Source organism: Schistocerca serialis, chromosome 5 (assembly GCF_023864345.2).
Source record: "Schistocerca serialis cubense isolate TAMUIC-IGC-003099 chromosome 5, iqSchSeri2.2, whole genome shotgun sequence".
Lineage (NCBI taxonomy): Eukaryota > Metazoa > Arthropoda > Insecta > Orthoptera > Acrididae > Schistocerca > Schistocerca serialis.
The window spans coordinates 848,762,787-848,768,496 of NC_064642.1; positions in this window are offsets into that span (position 1 = coordinate 848,762,787).

A 5,710-nucleotide genomic window follows, 5' to 3' on the forward strand; every position below is an offset into this window, starting at 1 on the left:
CACCACTGCTGGTGGCACACATCCAACTGCGCAACGCTACGCACTGTTCACATTCCGCTGCCCAACACTACTATAGTCAATATTCCAACAACACAAACCAGCCACAGGCTGCACACAACACCTTCAGTGATTTTCATGCAGAGCGCTATCTGGCGTTACCAACATAAAAACCTAAGCAGCCTACCTACATAGCCATCATGCTCCCCACAAAAAATGTTTCAAATTGTTTTAAGCCGTGACCAATAGTGGTTTGATATAATTTTTCATAATTACAATAACAAAGATATCAAATGCACACACTTTTGATGCAATGTAGGTCAAAAGCAAGAATTTTTCTCATAAAGACAGTCCAGATCATTCATAACGATAGTAATTACAGTCTTCTTTTTTTCTGAATGTCTGAGCAGTAAAAGAAAATGCACACGTAAGTAGTTAATGTCCATGCAGTCTCGAAGATATAATGTTGTCCTTCCGACTGAAAGACAGTGCTGAATCATGACATGCAGACAGCTAACGAGCCACAACAGAACAAACCCAAAACACAGTCACTCGAATTTTTGAAGAATAATTGATGGTAGGTCATCACAGAGCAGACCCACAGGAGTCCTGGTACAGAGTATGGTATTGGTGGGACATCAAAGGTCCAGACCCACTGCAGTCATTGTAGAGGTGGTCAGCAGCCATCTGTTGCGGCTGTGCAGGTGCTCAATCACCATCGAAGAGTCTTACGGACAATATAGCAAGTCCTTAAACCACTACTTACGCACTCACAATGTTTTTGGAATTGTCCATAGAACCAGCAATGCTGTTAACCAGTCCCTTGCTCAATTATTAACGCACGAGCAAACACTAACAGTCTCAACTTCTCACATATTGTGCATATACTATTACCAACAGAAATGTGTACTATGAAATGAATGCTTACAAGTTACTTAATTTAATGAAGTAGTGTCAATTACAATTTTATAACATGAGAATACAATTCCAAAGGTACAGAAAACATCATTAAAAACAATAATACACATAACATTTTTAGTGATATAGACTTTACAAAAGATTAGAAGTAAACATACACATCAGTGGTACAGTAATTGACAAATGTAAATACATAAAAGATAAGAATATCTTTCTTGAATAGTGTCTAATCATCTTTACGAAGTAAAACACATATTATTAATGCAAATTAAATTTGAGTATAACAGTACTTCTCATCATAGTGTGTGTAGCTTAGAAATAGAAAATTTCTGTAACATGAATGTTGTTTGCTAAACACATAACGTTAGGACAAACACAAATACACAAGGGTACACAAACACAAAGCAGAATAACACAAAAGGAAACACGGGGTTTGTTTTCAGTGTAACATTTGTTACTTCAGTCCAAACGAAAACTTTATTCCGTAGATCTTTCCTCTTACTTCAACATTTGTTCACACACAAAATAAATTGTATTAAAACATGCTTTCTGCAGTTATAGGTTCATATATTACTTACCTCATAATTTATTATCCATTATCATATATTTCCCAGAAAATCCCACCTGAGCCCGTCAGTAGACACGTCAGCCATTGCTCCTGCCCCTTGCGCATTCTGCTAACCTGGCCCAGATCCTGGCAATAATGCTCACATTGCCCATTGCTCCATCTCCCGACACCTGCTGCCACCCTGGCCCAGGTCCTAGAAATAGACGCTCAAATTTTCTACCGTGCCACTTCCACACACTGATTGCCACACTGGTCCAAGTCATGGCAAAAGAAACTCACATCGGCCTCTGTGCCACCTCCTTGATGATGCTGCCACCCTGACCCAGGCCTTGGCAATAGACACTTACATCAATTACACTACATCTCCTCACTCCTATTGCCACCATGGACCAGCTCCTGCTAGTAGGTGCTCACATCAGCCACCGTGCGACATCCACCCGCCTGCTGCCACCCTGACCCTGGTCATGGCGATAGACACTCTCACCAGTAGCCTCCTAACATCTGATGCCATCCTGGCCCAGGTCCCTTCAATAGACAGTCACTTCGGCCAGTGCTCCACCACCTCGCTACTGCTGCTGCCGTGGGCCAGGTTCTCAGAATAGGCGCTTGCATTGGCTAAAACACCACCTCCCCATACTGGCTGCCACCCAGGCCCAGGTCTCGGTAATAGAACCTCATATTGGCCCCTGTGCCACCTCCTTGCTCTAGCTGCCACACTGGTCAATGACATGGCGAGGGACACACACATTGCCAACCACGCAACCACCTCACACCTGTGCCACTCTGGCCCAGGTCCTGCCAATAAATGCTCACTACAGCGACAATGACACCTCTTCACACCTGCTGCCACCTGGCCCAGTTCCTGTCAAGAAAAACACCTACTTCGGCCACCGCTCCACCTTGTCGCCCCTGCAGCCACACTGGCTCATGTCCTGGCAATAGACACTCACCTCAGCCCTTACTCGACCTCCTCGGACCTGCTGCCACCCTGGCCCACATCCTGGCCGTAGTTGCTCACATCAGGAACTGCTCCACCTCGTTGTGCCTGCTGCCAACGTCGCCACAAGTCCTGGAAATCAGCGAATGTGCCACCTTCACACAACTGCTGCCACCCTAAATGGTCCTTGCAATAGACACTCACATTACCCACTGCCCCACCTGCTCATGCCGGCTGCCACCCTAATCCAGGTCCTGGCCGCAGACACTCACATCGGCTGCCGCACCACCTCTTCATGCCTGCAGCCACCATGGCCCAGAACCTGTCGATAAACACTCACATTGGCATCCACACAATCTCTTTGCACCTGCTTCCACCTTGGCCCAGGCCTGGCAGTAGACGCTTACATTGGCCACCGCTCCACTTCCCCACATCTGCTGCCATACTGGCCCAACTTCTTGAAGTAGGCACTAACATCGGCTACCATGCCAGTTCCCCATACTACCTGCCACCCTGGCCCAGGTCGTGGCAACAGAAATTCACAAAAGCCTCTGAGCCACCTCCTTGCTCCTGCTACCAACCTGGTCTGGGCCCTGGCAATAGACACTCACATCAGCCACCTCTCCACCTCCTAGCACCTTCTGCTACCCGCGCCCATGTTCTGGCAGTAGACAATGATTTTTGGCCACTGCTGCACATCCCAACACCTGCTGCCACCCAGTCCCAGGCGCTGGCGATTGACGCCCTTGCATTGGTCACTCACATCTGTCATCACACAACCTCCCCACACCTGCTGCCACCCTAGCCCAGGTACTGACGATAGACACACATCGGCCACCAATCCACCACTTCGCCCCTACTACCACACTGGCCTAAGCCCTGGCAATAGATGCTAACATCGGCGTGTACTCTACCTCCTCGCGCCTGCTACCAACCTGGCTCAGATCCTGGCAGTTGATGCTCACATCAGCCACCGCTCTACCTCGTCGTGCTTGCTGCCTACCTGGCCCCGATTCCTGGTAACAGATGCTGACATAGGTACCCGTGCAACCTCCACACAACTGCTGCCACACTGCCGAGGTCCTGGCAATATATGCTGACATTGGTCACTGGTCCACCTGCAAGTGAAGGCTGCCACCCTAACCGAGATCATCGACCTCCGTGCCACCTCCTTTCTCCTGCTGCCACCCTGGAACAGTTGGAGAGGACAGGGGGTGATTTTTAGGAAATACGGTGTGAAATTGTGATTTAAAGTGTTTCAGTGCGTGATGCGCCAGATTCACGGCAAACGGTGGACGAAGGCTGGACAGTGCATTATGCAGGTGACATAGTTTTGCAACGAGCGTCGGTATGTGTGTATGTGCACAGCAATCATCAGAACGCAGCATTAGCAGAATTACACAGGCGCGGGCCGCGTGTGGTGTGGGTGTGTTAGCCAACACTGCGTACCCGGAGATTCAACAGCGGCTTGCGCTATTTAAGGGCGCCAGCATTCGGTTCGATCGAATAGGCATCTGGTCTCTGTAACGTCGTCATCGTCAGTGACGCTGCCTCCGAAGACCGGCTGTCGGTGGGCATTGCCTGCTGCTGCACTGGCGACTCCCGGCGTTGTCACGAGCCGCAGCATCTGCAGGAGGCGAGCTGGGCCGGGCCTCGTGCTGCTAACCTCCAACAGCCTGCGCAGCCGTGGACCGATCCCGGTGTCGCGTTCCACGGACTGCGTGCATCAGTAAGGCTCCACCACAACATGTGTGATGGGGTTGAGCCACCGGAAAATGTATTGGGAGAATCAACAAGAAAGAGAAAGATTGCTAAAAAAATGTTTCAAATGGCTCTGAGCACTATGGGTTCATCAGTCCCCTAGAACTTAGAACTACATAAACCTAACTAACCTAAGGACATCACACACTTTCATTCCCGAGGTCGCTCGGTTCCAGACTGTAGCGCCTAGAGAAGAATTCTACAAACAGCCACCTTCTTCCACAAAGCCAAGCCTTACTACCCTGAACACGTCTCCCATTCCGGTCATCCGATTACACAGGTCCTGGCAATAGACACTCACATCAACCACTGCTCCACCTCCTTGCACATTCTGCTACCCTCGCCCAAATCCTGGCTATAGACGCTCACATTTGCCACCAAGCCACCACCCCACACCTGCTGCTTCCCTCATATAGGTCCAGGCAATAGATGCTCTCATTGGCCAACATACGACCTTCTTGTGCCTGCTGCCACTGTGGACTAGGTCCTAGCAATAGTTGCCCACATCAGCCTCCACACCACATAATCGTGACTGCTGCCACACTGGCCCAGGTAATGGCAAGAGACAGTCACATCAGACACAGTGTCACCTCCTCACACATGCTGTCGTCCTAGCCCAGGTCTTGGCAGTAAACACTTATATCAGCCTCCGTTCCCCTTCCTCTCAACTTCTGCCGCCATGCTCCATGTCCTGGCAATAGATGCTCAAATTGGCATCCACTCAAACTCTTCGTGCCTGCTCCCTCCATGTCCCAGGTCCTGACAATAGATGCTCACATCAGCCACCGCTTGACCTCTTCGAGCCTGCTGCCATCCTGGTCCAGGTTCTCGCAATAGACGATCAAATCAACCTCTGTGCCACCTCTTAGCGAACACTGCCACCCTGGCCCAGACCGTGGCAAATGACGGTAACATCTGCCACCACACCACCTCACCACCTCTCCACAAAAGCCGCCACCCCGGTTCAGGCCCTAGCAATAGATGCTCACATCTGCCACGTCGCCACCACCTTACACCAGCTGCTTCCCTCACAAATGTGGCAATAGACTCTCACATCAGCCACCACACCACACTCACCTGCTACCGCCGTGGCCCGTGTCTTGGCAATAGACACTCAAATTGGCCACTGCTACACCTCCCCACACCTGCTGCCCCCAGGCCAAAGCACTGGCAATGGTCGCTGACATCTGCCATCACTCACCTCCCCCTACCTGCTGCCACCCTGGCCCAGGTCCTGGCAGTAAACAGTAACATAAGCCACCACTCAACCTCGCCACCCCTACTGCCACACTTGCCCAGGTCCTGGCAACAAACCCTCACATCAACCTCCACCTTACATCCTCACACCTGCTGCCTTCCCTGTTCCAGATCCTGGCAGTAGACGCTCACATCAGCCACCATGCCATCTTCACACAACTGCTGTCATCCTGCACACGCCCTCACAATACATGCTGACATTGGCCAATGCTCCACCTGATCGTGCAGGCTACCACCCTAATTCATTTCAAGGCAATAAGTGCTTACATCGG